The sequence below is a fragment of the Carcharodon carcharias genome, chromosome 1, assembly GCF_017639515.1.
Source record: "Carcharodon carcharias isolate sCarCar2 chromosome 1, sCarCar2.pri, whole genome shotgun sequence".
Lineage (NCBI taxonomy): Eukaryota > Metazoa > Chordata > Chondrichthyes > Lamniformes > Lamnidae > Carcharodon > Carcharodon carcharias.
In genome coordinates this window covers 211,513,285-211,536,429 of record NC_054467.1, presented here as the reverse complement: position 1 = coordinate 211,536,429, position 23,145 = coordinate 211,513,285, and the positions used below count along the sequence as shown (strand labels likewise).

General features: G+C 46.6%; 1 protein-coding gene across 1 annotated transcript in view; it reads right to left on the bottom strand.

Annotated features, from left to right (window-relative positions):
- LOC121275808 (A disintegrin and metalloproteinase with thrombospondin motifs 12-like) overlaps positions 1-23,145 on the bottom strand; it is a 689,364-nt gene that overhangs the window by 362,844 nt on the left and 303,375 nt on the right. The window lies entirely within an intron of this gene.

Below are 23,145 nucleotides of genomic sequence, written 5' to 3'. Positions count from 1 at the left end.
GGTATTGCAAAGGCTGGCTGCTCTTAAAGTTGATAAGTTATAAGGGCAAGATGGAATTGTACTCGATGATGCTGCAGGGAATAAGCGTGGAAATTGTGGAGGTACTGTCAATAATTTTCTGATCCTCCTTAGATACAGGGAGGTGGTAGAGGGTTGGTGAAATGCAAATATTATACCCTTGACTAGTAAAAGGATATAAGGATAAACACAGCAATTATAGGTCAGTCAGTTTAATCTGTGATGGGAAAGCTTTTAGAAACAATATTTTAGGACAAAATGACAATAAAGACAAAACTTAGAAAAGTGTACATTAATTATGGAAAGCCAGAATGTTTTCTATATGCAAAGCATGCTTAACTGACTTGATTATTTTGATGAGGTAACAGAAAGGGCTGACGATGTTAATGTGCTTGATGTGCTGCATATGGTACTTCTAAAACGTGTTTCATAAAATGTCACACAATAGGCTTGCCAGCTAAGTTGAAGTCCACAAAGGCAAATGGATACCACGTTGGCTGAGTGATGGGAAACAGAGAATAGTGGAGAACAGTTGTTTTACAGGACTGGATGAAGCTTTACTGTGGGGCTCCCTAAGGGTCTCTACTAGAACCACTGATTTACTTGAAATATATATTAATGACCTAGGGTGTATAGGGCACAGTTTCACAACATAAAACATGGAAGCATTGTGAACTATGAGGAGGATAGTGATAGATTTCAAGAGAACATAGACAGGCCGGTAGAATGGGTGGTCTAGTGGCAAATGGAGTTTAATGCAGAAAAGTGTTAAGTGATAAATTTTGGTAGGAAGAATGAGAAGCGACAATATATAATAAGGGGTTCAATTCTAAAGTAGGTGGAGGAACAGAGAGACCTGGTGGTATGTATATGTGCACAAATTATTGAAGGTGGCAGGGCACATTGAGAGAGTGGTTAAAAAAGCAAACAGGATCCTGGGCTTTTCAATAGAGACATATAGTACAAAATCAAACAAGTTATGATTAAACTGTCAGCTTCAACCGGAGCATTTTGCCCAATTCTGGACACCATATTTTAGAAATGATGTGAAGGCTTTAGAGAGAGAGTGCAAAAATTATATACAAGAATGATTCCAGGGATGAGGAACATTGCTTTTTTTTATTCGCTCATGGGATGTTGGCATCTCTGGCATTTATTTTCCATGCCTAATTGCCCTTGAGAAAGTGGTGGTGAGCTGCCTTCCTGAACTGCTGCAGTCCCTGTGGTGTAGATACATCTACAGTGCTGTTAGGGAGGGAGTTCTTGGATTTTGACCCAGTGACAGTGAAGGAACGGCGATATATTTCCAAGTCAGGATAGTGAGCTGTTTGGAGGGAAACTTCCAGGTGGTGGTATTCCCATGTATCTGCTACCTTTGTCCTTCAAGATGGTAGTCATCTTGGGTTTGGAAGGTGTTGTCTAAGGAGGCTTGGTGAGTTCCTGCAGTGCATCTTGTAGATGGTAGACACAGCTGCTACTGTGCAATGGTGGTGGAAGGAATGAACATTTGTGGAAGGGGTGCCAATCACGTGGGCTGTTTTGTACTTATTAGGGGGATAGATATTGCTCTCTGCAGCCATGGGGTGAGTTCCGAACACTGTGTTGACTGCCTGGTGCCGGGGTTAAGTACATCTCCTCAGGGCTGGAGAGGAACTTGGAGTGGGAGGGGAGGGATCCAGATGTCGTTGACCATGCTGGTGCCAACGAGATTGATAGGATTAGAAAGGAGGTTCTACTGAAATAATTTGGATGGTTAGGAGCTAAATTAAAAAGCAAAACCTCCAAGGTAATAATCTCGGGATTACTACCTGAGCCACAAGAAAACTGGCACAGGATAATGAGTCAAGGAGTTAAAGACGTGGCTCAAAGATTGGTGTGGGAGGCATGGGTTTCAGTTCATGGGGCACTGGCATCAATACTGGGGTAGAAGGGAGCTGCTCCAGCGGGACGGGCTTTACTTGAACCATGCTCGGACTAGTGTCCTGGCGAATCAAATAACTAGGGCTGTAGGGAGGGCTTTAAACTGAATAAGAGGGGCAGAGGGTTCTGGGGAGGGGATATGAAGGCTTACAAAGCAAAAGGATATGGCAGCATTGCAGGGCAGCTACCTAGGTAATAATACCTAGAGTGTGACAGGAAGGGACAGAGTATACAAACATTTAAAAAACCAGCAACAAATAGTGTCAAAGGGGGAATAAATGGTAAAAAGGCAAAATTAATGGCTCTTTACTTAAATGCAGGTAATATCCGGAACAAATAGATTAATGGCACAAATAGAAGTTAATGGGTTCAATCTTATAGCCACCACGGAGACATGGCTGCAAAGAGATCAAAGCTAGGAGGGAACTAAATATTCAGGGGTTTGTGACTGAAAGGAAGGAAAGGATAGCAGGGTAGCTTTGTTAGATGAGTAAGTGCGATAGCAAGAAATGATCTTGGATCAGAAGATGTAGAATCCATATAGGTGGAGGTAAGAAATAACAAGGGGAAGAAGATACTGGTGGGAGTAGTCTATAGGTCCGCTAACAGTGGCTATACTGCTGGACAGGGAATAAATACAACAGAGCATAATGAGGGCATGTTAAAAAAGGCAGCACATTAATCATGGGTGACTTTAATCTTCATGTAGATTGGGAAAATCAAATTGGCAGAGAAATAATTCATAGAGTGTATTCAGGACAGTTTCCTAGAACAATTTGCTATGGATCCAACCAGGGATCAGGCTATTTTGGATCTGGTAATGAGTAACGAGGCAGGTTTAATAAATGATCTCAGTGTAAAAGATCCCCTAGGAAACAGTAACCATAACATGGTAGAAATTATCATTCAGCTTGAGAGAGAGGAACTTGGGTCAGAAACAACTGTGCTAAACTTAAATAAGGGGAATTATAAAGGAATGAGGGCAGAATTGGCTGTAGAGGGCTGAGCTTAGCAGAAAAGATGGTTGATGAACAATGGCAGACATTTAAGAAAATAGTTCATGACTCAAAACAAAGATTCAAGGAGGGGGATAAATCAACCATGGGTAACCAAGGACGTTAAGGCCGGTATCAAATTGGAAGAAAAAATATACAATGTGGCAAAGATTAATGGTAAGCCAGATGATTGGGAAAGTTTTAAAAACCAAAAGACGACCAAAAAATAATGAGGGAGAAAATAAATTTTGAGAGTAAATTAGCAAAAAATATCAAAAACGGATAGTAAGATTTCTTTAAATATATAAAAAGTGAGAGACAAAGGCCAAAGTGAACATAGGCCGCATAGAGAATGAGGCTTGGGAAATAACAATGGGAAACCAAGAAATGGCAGAGGAGTTGAATAAATACTTGCATCAGTCTTCGAGGTAGAAGACCTGAAGAGCATTCCAAAAATCCTAAATAATCTAGGGGCAAAAGGTGGGGGAGGAAATAAATACACTAACTATCATTAGAGAAAAAGACAAGGGAAACTATTGGGGCTAAAGGCCGATAAGTCCCCTGGACCTGGTGGGTTGCATCCTAGGATTTTAAAGAAAATAGCTGCAGAGAGAGTGGATGCATAGGTAGTAATCTTCCAAGAATCCTTAGATTTTGGAAAAGTCCCAGAGGATTGGAAAACTGCCAATGTAATTCCCTTATTTAAAAAGGGAGGGAGGCAAAAAACAAGTAACTATAGGCCAGTTAGCCATCTGTCATTGGAAAATGTTAGAATCTATTATAAAAGATGTAATAGCAGACCATTTAGAAATGGATAATATAATTAAGCAAAGTCAGCATAGCTTCATGGAGAGGAAATCATGCCTGACAAATTTATTAGAATTCTTTGAGGAGGTAACAAGCAGGATAAATAAAGGGGAACCAGTAGATGTTATATATTGGGATTTCCAAAATGTATTTCATAAGGTGCCACACTTAAGGCTACTTAATAAGATAAAAGTCCTTGGTGTTGGAGACAGCACATTAGCATGGATACAGGATTGGCTAACTAATAGAAGACAGAAAGGTGGGATAAAGGTGGCATTTTCAGGATGGCAACCTGTAACTAGTGGAGTTCCACAGGGATCAGTGCTGGATCCACAATTATTTACAATATATGTTAATGACTTGGATGAGGGGGATGAATGTACTATCGCCAAGTTTGCAGAAGACACAAAAATAGTTGGGAAGGCAAGCAGTGAGGATGACACAAAGAGTCTACAGAGAGATATAGACAAGTTAAGTGAGTGGGCAAAAAACTTGGCAGATGGAATATAATGTGGGAAAATGTGAGGTTATGCACTTTGGCAGGAAGAATAGAGGAGCTGAATATTATTTAAATGGAGAAAGACTGCAGAAAGCTGCTGCACAGAGGGATTTGGGGGTCCTCATGCATGGATCACAAAAAGCTAGCATACAAGTTCAGCAGGTATAGGTAAAGCAAATGGAATGCTGGCCTTTATTTCAAAGGAAATGGAATAAAAAAATAGGGAAGTCTTGTTAAGACTGTACACTAGTTAGACCATGCCTAGAATACTGTGAACAGTATCTAAGGAAAGATATACTGGCATTGGAGGCAGTCTCGAGAAGGTTCATTAGGTTGATCCCGGGTATGGGGGATTTTCTTATGAGGAAAGATTGAGTAGGTTGGGCGTATACGCTTGGAGTTTAGAAAAATTAGAGGCAACCTTATTGAAACATATAAAATTCTTAGGGGGCTTGACTGAGTAGATGCTGAGAGGTTGTTTCCCCTTGTGGGAGAGACTAGGACAAGAGGGCATAATCTCAGAGTAAGGGATCACCCATTTAAAACAGAGATTAGGAGGAATTTCTTCTCTCAGACGGTAGTCAATCTGTGGAATTATTTACCACAGAGGGCTGTAGAGGCTGGGTCATTAAGTATAATCAAGGCTGAGATAGACAGGTTCTTAATCAGTAAGAGAATCAAGGGTTATGGGGAAAAGGCAGGTAAGTGGAGTTGAGGATTACTAGATCAGCCATGATCTCATTGAATGGTGGAGTAGGTTCGATGGGCAGCATTCCATTTGCTTTACCTATACCTGCTGAACTTGTATGCTAGCTTTTTGTGATCCTTGCATGAGGACCCCCAAATCCCTCTGTGTAGCAGCTTTGTGCAGTCTTTCTCCATTTAAATAATATTCAGCTCCTTTATTCTTCCTGCCAAAGTGCATAAGCTCACATTTTCCCACATTATATTCCTTCTGCTCCTATGTCTTATGGTCTTACTGGACGGTGTCAAGCTTCTTCAGTGTTTTTGGAGCTGCATTCATCCTGGCAAGTGAAGTGTTCCATCACACTCCTAACCTGTGCCTTGTAGCTGGTGGGCATACTTTGGGGAGTCAGGAGGTGAGTTATTCATCGCAGGATTCCTAGCCTCTGACCTGCTCTTGTAGCCACAGTATTTATATGGCTACTCCAGTTCAGTTTCTGGTCAATGCTAACCCCCAGAAAGTTGATAGTGGGGGATTCAGTGATGGTAATGCCATTGAACAACAAGGGGTGATGGTTGGATTCTCTCTTGTTGGAGATGGTCATTGCCTGGCACTTGTGTGGCATGAATATTACTTGCCACTTGTCAGCCCAAGCCTGGATATTGTCCAGATCCTGCTGCGTTGTAACATGGACTGCTTCAGTATCTGAGGAGTTGTGAATGGTGCTGAACATTGTGCAATTATCAGTGAACATCCCCAATTCTGACTTTATGATGGAAGGAAGGTCATTAATGAAGCAGCTGAAGATGGTTGTACTGAGGACACTACCCTGAGGAACTCCTGCAATGATGACCTGGACCTTTCAACATTCACAACCATCTTCCTTTGTGCTAGATAAGGATTGACAGATTGATAGCTGTTTCTCGATTCTTTGGGTGGTGGTGCATGGCCATTCTTAGCTAGGGGAGTGAATTGTCAGGTTAATTTCAATAACAAAATGTTAACGTGCTTGACAAAAAACCCAATAGCTACATGAGGGAGAATGTTTTCACACAGTGAGTGGCTAAGATCTGAAATGCCCTGCCTGCCAGCGTGTTGGAGGCAAATTCAATCATGGCATTCAATAGCGAATTGAATCAACACCTGAAGAGAAAAAAAAAATGCTGGGCTCCAAGGAAAAGGCATGGGCGTGGGACTAGCTGAGTTGCTCTTCCAGAGAGCTGGCACCGTCTCAATGGCCAAACGGCCTCCTTCTGTGCAGTAACCATGCATGACTGGATATATTCAAACTGTGATGGTGAGATTTGATCTCACGCTCTCTTGACTTGACCAGCATGATGTTGACAACTGCTTTCCTGTTCTATTATGTTTCATTATTTTAAACACAGACATACATTATAACAACCACAGAATCAGCTCCTAATATTTAACAAGTTCATATTACATAATCCAACATGAATACTCAGGCAAATCATACCATTTCATTCCAGCATGATTGTTTTTTATTACTGAGTTCACAATTTACGATAAGAACTCAGGTACCATGCTTCACATTTCTAGCATGACTACAGCAAACAGTAGTTTTTCTCAAAAGGCTTATACCAATTCTACAGCTTGATTTCCACATTCCATGCATAATAACACAAAGCCACAATACATCAAAAGTCACACTTTGCAAACGATAGATGTCTATGAAGGCAAGGAGATACACTTAGGTTCTCAATCTCCTCAATGACAAGGTTGTATGGTCCACTTAAGCTCTTCAGTGACTTTATTACTATAAACAGTGACCAAGCCAACATGTCCCAGCCCCTTAAGACATAGATGATCTTCCATCAAACAGGCCCACTGCACAAAGCATCCTTGTTCAACAGGACTGAACATTGTTTTAATTAATCATGCGCTGATCCATAAACAATGAGATGCATGGGCAATGAGAACCAACGTTCCTACACACGAGCATATGTGGTGCTCAGATTGTACTGTGCTGTTCCTCACACTTGGTGGGGAAAGGGCGTTTGACAGCATTCAATCATTTCTCTTGAATAATGGAGTTTCTGATTCTTATATAAACTGACATGCAAATACATGTAATAGGGTAAAATTTCCATATGTGCAGCGCAGTTGTGATTCAGTCCTAAGACGTGCACATCTACAGATTCATCGTGAAAATGAATTGGCATCAGGCCCATCATTGGCATTCAGTTAATGAATTATGGGGGTGACATTGGTTTTAAGCAGTAGTACAAAATAGTGCTGTGAGTGTCCTGTACAATTCTTTTGATTATGCTCTGATTCCAATGTGCCATTCCCCGGGTTAAATGCTTGACTGGCCTGTGCTGTTCCCTTGGTTTGATGCTGACTACAATATGTTGTTCTTGGGGCTTTATTATACCTATCTCCCAAGACTGGACAATGAAGATCACCTGATACAGTAAACCTATTACACAGCCATTTCCCTGCAAAGTACTCTGACTGTATGCAAAAATTAAAGATCGCAATTTATTTAATGATGTTAGATTGATCTCTTCCATCAACCAGCCTCTCTCCGGCTTTCCAATCCACTGTGGCTGCAGTATTGAATAACAATTGAGCAAGTTAATGGTGATTTGCTCTGAAGAATAAATTTACCTCATTTCTACTTAACCACATCTCAATTTAAGCACAGATAAAAACTGCTTTTCATTTAATCATCAACACTGAAAATTCCAAGATGTTCACTGTGAATGAGATTGCTCTTTGAGAGACATTTCGAGTTCCAGCTACCCCCGCCCCCCTCTCCAATGCTTAGACATTTCTCTCATTCCAGGTGGGTTAAATTCAATAGACCCCAGAAATAGATAAGGGGATTGCAATGCCCGAATAAGTCAATGTCCGTTGATTGCAAGACAGGTAACAGGCCAATTATGTTCTGCTAGCTATTTTAATTGATTTTAGTTTCCAGTCAGTGTTAACTGTGCTGGTGACTGCTTGGATGCATGAACAAGTGTCTAATGCTGGCTAAAGCTAAATTGCATGTTTTAAGGGGAGAAAAGCAAAATACTGCAGCTTCTGGAGGCCAAAAATCGGAATCCCACAGGCGGCATATCAAATTGGAATTTTCCCCTCACCACTTTCATGGAGAGTCCAGTGGTGGGTCGGGTTTCCTGCTGATCCAAGTCAGGAACACCATTTGCATGCATCAGCGTGTCATCAATACTCATTCAAAATGCTACTCGCCGAAATCATGCGCTCCCCACTCCCCTCCCAATTATGTGCCATGCCAGCAGGAATTTAGATTGGTCTAAATCACGATCGGAAATAATTAGCGTGTAGCTGCCTGCCCTCGTGACTTTGAGGTGAGTGCAACATTCAAGGCAGCTGCCTCAGCTGCAGGGTTGCTCTCCTCACAGTGGGTGCCTTCGTACTCTGGGAGGTCAGCACTCAGTTTGTGCTGCAGGCCTCAGGCAATGCTGCACTCTGAAACAGAGACCAGCGTTGTGATTGGGGGGAGGGGGGGCGGGTGGTGCAGTGGTGTAAGGATGACAGAGATATCAGGGACAATGGGGTATGGTAGGGTTGGAGTGGTGAGAAGGATAAGACACATGAGGATAATAGGGTATGGTGGGGTTGGAAGTGGGGGGTGTGGGGCGACGGCAAGCAGAGGGGGCACCGAGGCTGAGGAAGCTGGAGCCCGACATGGAAGACTGGAATGCAGATACATGGATAAATGCAGAAGTGGTACGAATGCAGACTCCGGAATATGAGGGGCATGGGGAGGTTTTGTTGGTGTGGCACAGGAGGGATGAGTTGCATGGAAACTCATGGAGGTGGGAAGAAGGGAAAGGCTTGCACATGAGGGACACATTGTTCAGAGACTCATTGAGAGGGTTGGGGGCGGGGGGTGGAAGGCAAACTGTGCTGTGAGCAGTCATGAAGGAATAGGAGAGCTCATTTAAAGACAGTCATTGTCCCTGGTCTGGGGCATAGAGGTCAGGGTGAACGATTAAAGGCAGCCCAGGGGCCTTGTGGAACCCATAGTCAGGGCAAGAGATTAAAGGCAGGCCTGGGGATTTGCGAACCATACTACATGGCAATGCATGGCATGCATGTTGTAGTCACGCTCCAGGGAGGGGCGAGGCCTGAATGCTCAATTGGGATATGGCACCGCTTGGAGTGCAGAGTGTGGTCATTGTCTTACAGTCGGTGGCGATGGAGTTGTCTGGCTCGGTATTGGCTGCAGATGGGATGGTCATGGTTTGGGGAGGCATCTGCAACTGTAAATGGGGAAATTGTAATAAAGGAGGGGGTGCTTGAAGCTCTCCTTGTTGGGGGGGGGGGGGGGCGGGGGGGGGGGGGGGCGGGTGGTTCACTGTGTACCTCAGCTACAACCTCCTCCCATAGGAGGACCACCTCCAACAGTGATGGGTTCGGGGGGAGGGGTGCAATGTCCACCAAAACAACAATGAGATCCAGGGTTACTGGGGGAGGCTGGAGAATCACTGGAGGGTTTTCTACCTGCACATCACGAGGTTCTAAGAAGATTAAGGCTCCAGCACACTGACCCGGGGAGGGTCGAAGCTGGTCTCGAAGTACAAATGCAGCACCACCATCTTGAAACTTCCAAGTTGTCGTACATCAAAATCAAAACTGGAAAATGATCTGCATGGGAGTGCTCTGAGGTAGTGTGGGAGGAGCCCTTATGGCTGGACTAAGGGGCCCTTTCAGGGGGCACCCTCAAATTGTTAGAGTCAAAATATTGAAATAGAATCAGAGCTGAGAGAAAAGAGGAAGACTTTGCTGAGAAGGTGAAATTGGAACTCATGCCTTTTGCTGCACGTTAATGAGAGCCTACAGAAGTCATTGGCTTCACAATACAATTGCTGCATTTCAGCATTAACTGAGAGGTATGTAGGAATGGAAAATAGGCAACTGTTAAGGAAATACAGATGCTGCATGTCTGCCAGATCATCAATGAAAATCTCTAATGTGCTTTCTCCAAATGGCATGGATAATGAACCAAAGGGCAACCAGTCATTGCTGAAGTGTGATTTGAGCTTAATCAGTATATCAGATCAGAGTTTGTAGGAGTGCCATTGCTAAGGTGGCACATTTCATGAATGCATCCAACCCTCTTCTAACCTCTGTGGGACTGAGATGTCAAGGCTCAGGGTTGGCATCTTGGTCACTTAGATCTGAGAGTTTGCACCTCAGCTGCACAGCTGTGTCAGTGAACAGCTAGTAGCACAGACACAGCTCTAGGGCACGACAGTGGCTTTCTGTTTGCAAGTATGAGTTCTACGATAACTGCCCAGTGTTCATTAATCAGTTGCATCTATCAGTCCACACAGAGGAGGAGTGAATAATGGAGCCTGCGCTCAGTGCTGCTTTCCTGATGGCAGTGATCTGATTGAGGAGGAGAAGGGCCCAGCGTTACCTAATACAGCTTCAAGAGGAGGCCCGGCCTGAGGTCCATGGTCCAGGGGAGCCTGAGCAAAACACAGAGGATGAGGAGATTAGACCCATCCACTGGAGGCAACTCGCACGATCAAGCGTCTACAGAAGAAGGCTTTCTATTTAGAGATGAGCAAAAGACAATGCCGTGCACATCTGCACTAGTCAAGCTATGCAGTGGATCATATCTGCAGGAGGATCATATTCTGTGGGAGGATCTGGGGACCCAAGGACTGAGAGGACATCCCCTGCCAGTGCCCTGAAGGTCACCGCTGCACTCAATTTTTTGCTTGCAGATCAATCCAGGAGTCCATAGGTCTCTCAGCCCTCAGTACATAAATGTATCAAGGAGGTGACAGATGCCCTCTACAGTGAAGCTCATCATTATGTGAAGATCACTCTGGATGAAGCTAGCCAAGCTGCTAGATTCCTGGGGTTTGCAGCTATCTCAGGCTTCCCTAGAGTTCAGGGTGCAATCAATTGCACACATGTTACTTTGAGAATTCTAATGTTCATTAACAGGAAACGGTTCCACTCCCTGAATGTTCAACTGGTGCGTAACATCAGAAGCACATCATGCACATTTGTGCCAAGGTACCCTGGGAGTTCCCATGACTCATACATCCTGAGCCACTCCCAGTGCCTCACATATTCATTACAGGGCTGAGTGATTACAGGGCTGGCTGTTTGGGGATAAGGGGTACTTGCTCAAATGATGGCTCATGACGCACATGCATCATCCTCAGAGTGCCTCAGAGGAGAGATAAAACACGGCACATAATTCGACGTGATTCATCATTAAGCAGACCATTGACAACCTGAAGACACACTTCTGATGTTTGGACTGCTCAGGTTGCGCACTGCAGTACTCTCCACAGAGGGTGTCTCGCATAATAGTCGTCTGTTACACAATTCAGAACCTGACACTTCAAAGGGGGGATCCCTTGCCAGAGGGAGACATGGAGGAGGCTGAAAGCTTCTTGGACGATGAAGATCAGGAAGAGCAGGAACCTGGAGTGGGAGATGAGGGTCAGCTTCCAGGCAAGGATGCCATCGAAGAAGCACAATGTAGAAGACGTGCCCCTGCCACATTGATAGCCAAAAGATTCCAGAAGCACTGGAGGGCAGGCAATGGGACACGGCCACATTCCTTTTGTCCCTTAATGCCAAGCCAGTGCACTGAAAGGCCTTTACAACCAGTGACATCAAGAGCACATTCAGCATTCGGACTTGCACATTCAACCTTCATGATTCACCAGGTCCTAATCTTTGGAAAGGTTAGCAGCGAACCCTGTATCCGTGTGTTCTGTGAAGTGAAAATCTGCACAACATCACAAACACTGTGCCAAAGGACCTGAAGCAGTTGGTTCCACCTTAAAGAGAAACTTTTAGCGGACACTGAGATGCACACATGGTTGAAGAAACCATCATAACTGTAAGTCTTGCACTTTGCCACTACCAATGAAGCCATGCATCTCATTTTGAGATACAAATACAGCTACCCCTTCAAGGCTATTGAGCACACCTAACTCCACGTTATCGTGTAAGGAGTAGAGGTTGCTAATGCATTTTGCAAGCACTTCCTGTAAAGAGTTTGACACATCTTCCTGACATAACACAAGGGTCAAGTAACTACTATGGCCTAAATTTCACACTTGGCGTGTACACCAAGTCAGCAGGACTGGAAGCATATGTGGAATCCGCTCCCAGCCACGGTCATGTTGCATACACGACTTCATGCTGGATAGACAACTAAGGCCCGCCCAGTGTGAAACACATCTTCTGAATGGTCGGGAAGTGTTGAGTGCGGGGGGGCTGTTGGGAGCCGCATCCAATGGCGACCCAGCATGCGCTTTAAAACTGACAGAGGCATCTCCCTGAAGGCTGCCAGGGGAGAATTTTCAGTGTCGGTCTGGAGACTGGAACAATGGTCCCACCAGCAGCAGGAAATGTAAGGTCGGAGGGCAAGTCGAATGGGGACTCGGCCTCCCTTTTCTTGGATGAGTGCCTCATGGTCCTTGTAGAGATCCATGAGGGTATGTGTGCCATGGTCTCTATTGTGGAGGAATCCATGCAGATCATGAGCACTGCGTTGACCCTCATCGCCGAGCACACTGCCTCCTCCATGGAGAGGCAACTCCAGGGACATAATGAAGGGTTCCTGGGGTTGCGTTCAGACCTGCAATGGCCTCAGGAAGTCAGTGCCAGTGCGGGAGATGGATGAGGCACCCAATATCCCAGCTAGGTGCCTGTCCATCAATGATAAGCAGGGAGGTTCAGAGCGACCTCACATTGGTACACATGCTGCTTGTTGTCTCTGCTAGCTCCTCTCAGGGCGCTCTGGATGATGGCAGCAGCTCCTCTGCCCCTTACCAGTGGCCGTGGCATCTGATGAGACTGTGGCGACTAGGGAGATTCCAGCCATGGCACTGGCCTTTCCCTCCTAGTTGGGGTCAGCACAGGCTCCACTGGCCAAAGAATGACCACCAAGGTCATCATGGCCAATATGACAACACAGTCACCAGGCTGTCTTCAATGCCGCTGCCTGCAAGGTGGGGTAGTGGGGGAGGATGGTGGTGGGGGCAACAAGGTACAGCGCTCACAAACGTAAGTTTAAGGCGCCATGAGGGACTATTCACAGGCAGACTTCTGTTCTGCCATGTTTTGTTAATATGCTTACTGGTATGGCCATTAACACCAGATATAGTAGCTTTCATTTGATGTGAGTGCCAAAACGATATAAATTTTGCTTTTGTCTTAATGGCCTGAGTATGCTTCACTTGTTTTAAAGATGCAGGGCACGCCTGTATCTCATGCTGGACGTGAGTGGCTCTAATCTTCATTGCACAGGCACTGAGTGGACTTTGGGCTCAAATGAAAGGGTCATGTCAGACATCCAGGATGGAGGCAGCACCCCTGGCATGAGGTAAAAGAAGATCTTTGGCAGCCTAGCTGGAGAAGCGTTGGATCAAGGCGTCCCTGGTGCCCCTGCCTCCCTGAAGCATCCACAGGTCTGCCTCCATGTCCTCACCATTCTCCTCACCGTGCTCCTTTTCTGACTCACTACTGGATTCACCCTCTGTGGCCTGTGGAGCTGGCTCAAGGTCCTCTTCCTCTAGTTGGTCCCCCCCTTGCCAAAGCCAGACTGTAGAGAGTGCAGCATGCAACCACTAATAGTGACACATGCTCTGGGAACTATTGTGGTGCTCCCTCTGAACGGTCCAGGCATTAGAAGTGTATCTTCAGAAGACATATGGTCCTCTCTATCATTGCCCTTATGGAGGCAAGGCATGGCTCCTATTATAATGCTACACTGCTTCTGTTCTTGGGTGGCAGAGAGAGGGGCATCATAAAATACATTTTCAATGGATAGCCCTTGTCACCCAGCAGCCATCCATCTAGTCAAGCCGGAACACTGAAGAGCCTCGGCACCTGTGAGTGTCTCAGGATGTAAGCATCGTGGGAGCTGCCTGGCTACCTTGGACAGACTTGCAGAATCAGAGTCTTGTGATCACAAACTATCTAGACGTTCATAAAGTGGAAGCCCTTCATGTTGTCAAAAGCACCCAGCAGACCCGCTGGCGCCTTGATGGCCACATGTGTGCAGTCGATTGCACCCTAGATGCGGGGGAACACAGCAATCACTGCAAACCCTCTGGCTCGCTCAGCCTGGCTGGCCTCATCTGTATGGTGATGAATAAATGTCATTACTCACCTGAACAGAGCTTCTGTCACCAGCTTGGCGGAACTGTGGACAGCTAATTGGGACACTCCACAAAGATCCCCCACTGACCCCCAGAAAGAGTCGGAGGCATAGAAGTTGAGGGCCACTGTGACATTCAGAACCACTAGCATGGAGTTTCCACCCGCACAGTTGGAGGTGATCTCAGGCCCAATCATCTGACAAATGGAGGTCATAGTCTCTCTGGAGAGGTGGAGCCTCCTTCAGCATTGCACCTCAGACATGCATCGCTGCCTGTAAACCCTGGCAGCAGGATAGTGGCATCTTCTGTGGCCCCTTACGCCTTGGACTACCTACTGGCCATGTGCCCCTTGTACCTGCACCTCTCCTCCTACAGTTCACTCCCCGGAAGGTACAAAGGGACACCTTGCCTCCTCTCCCTTCTGCCCCTCTCTTCCTTCTCAGAGGAGGTGCCACCAGCGGAGACCACAATCCCCATTACCAGGGTAACAGAAGGCTGTCTAATACCTGGAAGGGTCCACACGGTGAAAATTCTCTGAGGGCCTTGGAGACACCAATAAGTCCTGAAACAAAGCCTGGAAATGCTAAGACAGAAGCTCAGAACAGAGATGAAGCTGTCAAGCTCAAATAAGCAACCAGCTGCAAACTATCTCCTAAACTCCTCACCACTCACAATGGTAACGCTGCTGACCCTTTTTATCCCGCCCTTGAATGAAGTGAGCTGCCCGCCTGCCCGTTTTGCCCATGTGACAAGCGCAAAATCACACGGGAAAAGTAAAATTGCGAACAACTGCCTTTTCAACGGCCTTAAGTGGCCTTCCAATTGTTGACGGATGCAGCTCCGACACCCGCAAACGCCCGCCAACCTGAAGATTGCTCGCATGTGGAATGATGTCGGGACACTCACCCAACGTCATCTCACGTTATTTCACATTCGTTCGGACCGGGCACATGCCCGCCCATGAGGCGTAAAATTCTGCCCCATGGCTCAGCTACACATCACATGAATGTGAGGCTGACGGAATATAGATGCGTATGCACAACGTTTTCAAATGACAAAATCATTCTCATGAACAGCAAATATACTTACAGAGGTGTATGATATACACAGTGATTGAACGACCATGACCCAGAAGTTATGTCAAAGCTCCTTAATTTTTCTAACCCTACCGTGCATCCCCGATACCCTCAGCAGAGGTGGAGGCAGCCTGCTGACTGTCACGCCCTGTGCCCTGTTGTCTTGATGACTTTGACAGGTATCCCTTAGAGAGCTGAGACGTGGACGTTCCCGACCTACTTTGGGTCTCCTGCCGTGGGACAGGTGCACCCTCCTCGGCCTGTACAGCTGGGGGTGATGGGGTCACAGGCAGAGGGGATTGGGATCAACTGGACACTCTTGCAGCTACTGGAATGTATGGCCCCAGGGTCTCCAGCTGCTCCTGTCCTCCTACCTATGCGTGCCCATGTGCTCCTGCCTGACTCCCTGAGGATAAGGTGCTCCCAGATGAGGTCAAGGTGCCCTGTCCCTCTCTCACCTAGCCATTGATGGATTCCATCAACCCCTATAGTGTCCGAGCGCATATCTGGCAGTATCTCCTGGACCAAGGTGGTCCAAGGCGGTCATCACCCTTTCCATCCACCCTTTCAAGATGTTCACATGTCAGAACTACAACATCAGACAGAACACGGACAGGCTCCTCGATCCTTCGCTCTAGTCTGTTGGCTGCCACTCACAACACTACATGATTTTCCACCGCCTGTCGATGCATCTCCAGCATATTAGAGATGACCGCTTCCAGGCTGGCATTTAAATATGGCAACTTGACCATTGACCCCATTAGGTGACGGAGGGGCAAATGAATCAGTGCCCACTCCATCATGTAATTCAGAGAGCTACTCACTGATGCATAATTAGTGAGCTTCTGAGTGTGAAATCAGGTGCCATTTCCCATCAAACCGCCTAGTGGGAAATGCACCGCGAAACCCTCTCACTAACACAATTAGTCTCCGGAAGTGAAAATTCCACCCTTGATTTCTTTCTTCAGCAGCACTGACTGACTCTATCTCAAAGCTATCCTGGTCAGCGGTAAAAGGTGGTCATCAATCTGAAACATTAAACGGGATCTTCCGTTGATGGCGAGAGTCTCACCTGCCGGCTAGAGAGCCAGCGAGAGAAATGTGCTGCCTCTTCTCTGGAAGGCCTGCCAAATCTTAGGCAAATCAGGCTGATCCAGGGAAACCAGCAGGCCTTCTTCAACAAGCAAGTCCCTGGAGGCGGAGGTCCTGCTCACCAAGAGCTGCTGACCAATCAGAGGCCAGTAGCTCCTGCGATTGACAGCACCGTGAAGGAGGCTGTGGGTGCTGCTATCAGAACAGCATCTCCCCCCGGAGTCCCAGGACTCAGGAGAAAGATAAATATTGTGGGGAGGCGGGAAGGCCCTCAGGTGGAGGTCACGGGGAGAGGGGGGAAGGGATGTAAGAAGCAAGGGCAGGAGGGTGGCTGTCAGTAGCCAAACACTGTGCCATGTCATGGCCTTGATCATACACAGATTAGAGTAGACCAAGGAACCCCCTTCGCCCCCCCACCACAGCTGGCATGCAGCTCACATGGCTGGACTTTTCCACCCCCGTTGGCGTGAGGTATCATGGCGAGTGCACCGGACAATATGGCACCAAGCCCAAAAACCGGTTTCACACTGTCATGAAACCAGTTTGCGATCATCCGCTTCACCCATCAATGACGGGCTGCCTTTCCCGTACATCTGCATCTAAGCATATGTCCAACTTGCCGGAATCATCCCCCCACGTCAAATTTACCACCCACATCGGCGGGAAAACAGGTCGGCCCAGAACACGTCTTGACAAGTGTGACGTGCAGAAGTCGGGGCTTACCATTAGGGCTTTGCTCATATTCCGGGCATCGGAGGAGCAGGTGATGCTGGAGCCCTACAGCTACTTGTCTGCTTCGACAAGACGGGGAAGCTGACTGAGGATGGTCTGGACATGTGGGGCTGGAGGAACAGGTGCATCATATACTGAGTGGATTTATGTGGACATGGCTCTACCACGAAGCAGCTCAGGGAAGGAGGGAGGTCTCTGTTGATGTCTGGGGTCTGCTTCAGGACATCAGGGTCTTGGCCATGGGCTGCTACAGATGGTCGTCAAGGGGGTGGAGAGGAAGGACCAGCTGTGAGCAGGAGAGGAAGATTTACCGGGGTCGTTGGGAGAGGAAGGTCTAGATTTGACTGGAAGGAAGGTGTACTGGGAGGTGTGAGGTTGGGAGGGGGTGGGAACGATGGTATGGGGTGGGGGGTGGTGGGGGTGGTGGTGGTGGGGGGATGGGGGGTGGTGAGGTTGGGAGGCTGGAGGGAGTATGGGAAGAAAAGAGTGTAATAGGGAAAATTCAGCAACTTAGGAGGTAGATATAAGGGGGTCGAAGGTGTAATGGTAGGAGTTCAGAGGGGGGAAGGAGTTCAGAGTGGGGGAAAGAGTCCAGGGGTAAGAAGGAGAAAGGGTGGAGAAAAGAGAAAGGGCGGAGGAAGAAGCAGGGGCTTGGGGGATGTCTAGGTGAATGTGCAAGGGAGGGGTCTGTGGAGTTGTTGACTGCCTCCGGCTAGCCAAATGAGAGTGGGTATGGTAGGAGGGAATGGTGAGAATGACCGAGGACTCGGAGGCAGACACAGATACTGGGGGTGGAATAGAGGTGGTCAGGGAGGTCAATGTGAATGGGGGTGGGATTCTTGGGAAGATAGGGGATGTGCATGTTCACCTGGGCATCCCAGAAAGAAAAGGGTCTGGTTGGTGGGTGACAGTGGGGAGGTGGAAGGTGATGACAGGGGGGTCGACAGTGATGGGTGAAAGGACATGGGTGACTGGGGGAGGGAAAAGGACAGGGGAAGCTGAAGACAAACTTTACCAATACCACGCTTTTAAAATCAAAATTGAGAGGAGCGTCTTGTTGGGTGGGATCAGGTGCTGCATGGGAGTGTGATCAGTGGAGATACAACTCAGAGGGACAACTGAAAGAATAACCCCAGCAGGCAGCATTGAAAATGCTCTGTGTGTATGAGAGTGTGCTTGCACAAGGCTCCGAAAGGCCCTGCCACACAGACACTTCTCCATCTAGCATTACTCGTGGGCCAGCTACGCGCAGCTGAACTGCTACTGGGGTACTGGGGTCATGGGGGGGTGGTGGGAGGGGTGTTTGAAGGAGGGAGCGTGCAAGGAGAGCTGGTGAATGAAACTGAAAAACACCATTACACATTTTTCAGTGAAAATGAATATCTTTTCAGGTTATAAACTCACGTGCCACTCTGTTGAGGGCTACCAACAGCTCTATGTGATGTTCTCCCGCCTTCTGCTGACTCTGCAGGATGAGTTGGAAGGCCAAATCCAGAGGCTCGTCATCTGACTCAGACCTGCCAGATGCCTCTTCCTCAGCAGTCCTCCGAATGCCGGGAAGCTCAGCTGAACCTGCCTGTTGTAGGCACGCGTCCATGCGGTGACCACCAGCCTGCTCTAGATCTAGGTCCCACCGAGATGTGTGCCTCTGCACTGGTGGAGGTTGTGGGTAAGCGCTGTGATGGGTCTTCCAGGCTGCTTATTACCAGCTCTTCAATGGAGGAGGTGTTCTCTTCGCTGGAGCTGAGAGCCTGACTGGCTGAGGGTTTCGGTCACTTGGCAGAGCTCCCTGTGAACCAAAGTTGAAATAATTAGCGCACAGCAGCAGAGTCAAAATCAGGAGAGAGAGCACTCACTGTTGCATTGAGAGACAAAAGATGTGGTGCAGGGTCCTCACATGGGTGTTCACCACTGACCTCACCTTTGTCACATCCTCACCAGTCAACATGATGGCACAAAATAAGTGAAGGGCCTAATGTGGGTCACTTCACCCCCCCCCAGTCCAGGGCCTCTCGCTACTGATATGAACAGGCTCATCCTGCATGGAAACAGATGGAGAGTGTGTGAGCAGGATGCCTGGCACTGCGTTGAATGATTATCTGGTGAGCGGAGTCATGGACGGGATGAGGACGTGCGATCGAGAGGATATGAGCCTGATGGAGAGGTGAGGGTGAGTGTGAAAGCTGGCAGTATTGTCCCTTGAGGTGTGAGATCCCTCTGGATGTGTGATAGGTTTGTGAGTGTGAGAGTTGAGGGTGATGAGAAGATTAACCTAGCTTGGTGGAATGGATGAGAGCATTCATCCTCTTCCTGCACTGGATGGCTGTCCTCTTTTGCAGAGTGTTGGCACTGACCATCGCTGCCACTGCCTCCCATGCCGGATTGCTGACCTTGCTTGTGGCCTTCGCCCAGAGCAGGGGTAGAGGACATCGCGGTGGGCCTCCACTGCATCCAGTAGGCGCTTCGGGGAGGTGTCGCTAAATCTGGGGGTAGTATGCTTCCTCTCTTTGGCAGCTATCAGTTCCTAACAACCTCCTATCCCTTGAAGAGAGTCAGCTCTGTGCAGGGGTGGCCTTTAAATATAGCACCCAGTTTACTGAAGGCCCGGGGTGACAGCAGGACAGGTGAATCAGAGGACGCCCTGCCAGTGACCTGACGGGTTTCCCGGGAATGCATAATCAATGAGGGGGCAATGGGACAAGACGGTGTGAAAACCAACCATCACGGCGGGTGGATAAAACATTCTTTTTCCCGTCCACTACCGCACATTGTGCAAATCTGGGATGATTCCATCCACAGTTAAACTAGTTCTGCAGGCTGCATGTCGGCAAGTCCAACTGATGCTGAGAAAATTGCAGCAGAGACAGATGATGGAGGGCAACCACCTCATTCACCCATTCTAGGTTTCTGCCTTTCTCTGGAGTTGTGTACCGTTCTCCTGCAAGGAGAGGGAGCAGAGAACTATAAGCATTCGTAATGGCTTGTGTGGAGAGGAGGGAAGGACAACATTGTGGAGGGTGACTGTGAGGCATGGGTGTGAGAGGGCAATGGGAGAAGGTTAGTGTGGCGTTGGCTATTCAGGTGGCGATCTGAGGTGCTATCACAAATGTGAGGTTTTATAAGATTATCACGTTTTGTTCTGTCTTTAATTTAGGCTAAAATGAAGGATTGAAGGGGGGTCATGTGGCCTGTTCTAGATCCTGGATGGCTTGGTTGTTAAACATTAAAGAGTTGGGGGGGGCAGGGTGCAAGTTGAAGGAGGCAGGTTGTTTAACTGGGAAGAATGTTCAAGGTGTACATACTTGTAGACAATGGCAGAAGCATCTATGCTGATAGTAGATGGACAGTTAGTCTCCAAAGTCGCAGGAAGGTGTTAAGAATGTCAGGTTTTGTAAAAGGTAAATAAAGTTGGGGTATAAAGTGTAGCTAATTAACATTTTTACCTAGATAAAAGACCCATTGTGATTCACATTGCCATGGAGATAGGCTTTGAGAGGTAAAGGGTACATAGGAAGCTACAATAGGATCAGATTACAAGGCTCTCCGAAAAGATATCCCTAAATTTCACAGACAGGTCAGTCTGCCAAGATGTGACAGAAAGGGAGCAGCTAAAGGCTGTATGTCTCTATGGCTTACCAGAGAGTAATGTGAGTGGGAGCTCATGCTTGGATTCAAAAGACCAAATTTGTGAGGATTTAAAACAAGGCTGGAAGATTTGCCAAGCTTGATGTAGAAGGAGAATCTCAAGGAAAATGTGCAGTTCTGGGGTTATAAGTTACCAGGCTGAGGAAGGAAAAGAATGGAAGTAAACCGTTGGTGTCTAAGAATCACTTTGGACTGGTTCCAGGAGAATTGAGGAAGTTAAGGAACAGTATAAAGTTAAACCATGCAGTGGGAGATTTTTAGTAATTTTAAATGTTAAAATGGGAAAGTTCTGCCTGAGGGTTAAAGTATAAGTTGCCTACTGAAATAGTGTTTAGTCAAAAGCGAAATATTATAGATGCTAGAAATCTGAAATAAAAATCAAAAAGTGCTGTAAACATTTAACATGTCAGGCAGCATCTGTGGAGAGAAACAGAGAAATATGTTAACTCTGCTTCTCCCGAATGATGCTGCCTGACCTATTGAGTTTTCCCTGCATTTTTTGTTCTTATTTTTGTATTAGTCAATGTTGCTTTTAGTTTGTTTGTTACAGTAAAAGCCTTAAAGCGTGAAATCTTATCATGTCATTGTTTCAGCTCTTCAATGGAAATTCAAATATATTTTTAAAATTTATCAGTATCTCCGGAGATCATAACAGTGCCTGAAGAGACAGGAATGAGTAGAGCTGCAAGGTGTGTTGATCTGAGGAATGTTAGGCAGAAAAATGCTGGGAAAGGAAGAGCATGAGGCCTGGCTCCTGAAAGTGTTATGTCACTCACCTTCCCTGCCTTTCTGGATCCTCTAGGTGTACTGACTCCATGTTGGAGGGACCACACTTTTATTTTTGATTACCTCGGTCACTTCCATCTATGTTGGTAAGGGAGTTGGAGAGGTTGTCTTTTTCCTCCCATCCTTGGGAAAGATTATGTCCTGCAGTTCCTCAAATGACACAGCAGGGGCTCCAGGTAAGAGCGAGACACCCAGGGAGCAGCCTTCCTAGGTCTCCTCTCCAGTCCCGTGGTTGCTGCAGCTCAAAAAGCCATGTCCAGTTGACCGCTGCCCTAGTCTTCTTCTGACAGATTTGGCACGTTACCCTCCCAGATTGGTCAGGAAACCAGGAAGTGGGACACTAATGCCATGGTTCAGTTAAGGAACAGCCATTGAAGAGTTCAACAGATTCCTGACCTGCCACAGATTCAGCTGTTTCTGCAGGGATTATGTTTTTAGAATTCCATCTATAGGCCAGACTGGGACAGAACAACAGATTTTCTTCTCTAAAAGGCATTAGCGAAACATTTGGGTTGTAAGGTAATTGGCCATAGTCCACAAAGGACTATTTGCATCTCTCTCCATTACAGAGAGGAAATAGGTTTTATATATAACTTGAGAGGAACCACTCTGCAAGTGTAGCAAGGTGAGGAGCCAGGCCTCCATGAGCTACCACAGTCAGTAAGCGGATTGAACCCAAGTTGCTGGCATCATTCGCATCACACTCTAGCCATCTAGCCAACTGAGTGAACCGAACCCCTTTTGGGTCTTTGCAACAATCCAAATGCTTCATGGTTACTTTTACCCATTACAGTTAGTATTCTTTGCCCTTTCCCTTCTTTGAGCCTCAGTTTAATGACACTCAAATTTAGTCAAAATCCAAAACCAAAAATATAAGCAAAGACACTACATAAACTATTACAGAATACAAACATTTTTAAACTTCATCCTTTCCTGCTTTCCCACCAAAAGACCATCCTGGAAACACAGTGCTTCATCCCTTGTGAAAATGAACAGATCTTCAGTATGAGACTGATGTAAATAAATCACATTCAAGCAAAATCATTAGTCCCTCTGAAATCAATGGTGCAGCACATTAAAGCTCTAATTATTGCAAAACAGAAAGATAGGCTACACTTGTGATATGTTACACAATTAATTCCTGATCTCAAATTTGACATTTTAAGAAACTGCCAAAGGAAGAGAGCAATGGCCACCCGTACTTGCTATCCTATGTACTGGGATACAATACTATCTTTTTTTTAAATCTGACACAGAATCTTGACAAAGTGAGGCTTCAAACGGGAAAAGATGAAAAGGAAAAAATGAAGAATGGTTAAAATTGATCTTTTAATGTTGATTCTGTTAACATACTCATATTCAAACTGCTGCCCCTTTTCCATACGGAAATATGTAATGATAAGTGTATTTATTACTAGAGATCGTGTTACTCTAGATGTGGCATGGCATTGCTTGGGTTGCCTCACAGGACTGTCTTGATGGACCAATTGGTCTTTTCCTGCCTTCCTGCTTTGTATGTTATTGAAATTTATATCAAATACTTGGCTTGGCACTTGTTTTTTTTGGGTCTCCCTTATCCCAGAACCAGCTTGTAGATATTTGTAGAGAAATTTAGATCACAGAGATTTGGAGATGACTGCAAACTTATCTGGAGCTACCTGGCTCCAGAAAAATGCTACAGTGGCTGCTTATAGTTTACAATTGTAGATTGTTTCCTGGTTAATAAAATGAGCACCACCTTCATGTCAGCTCC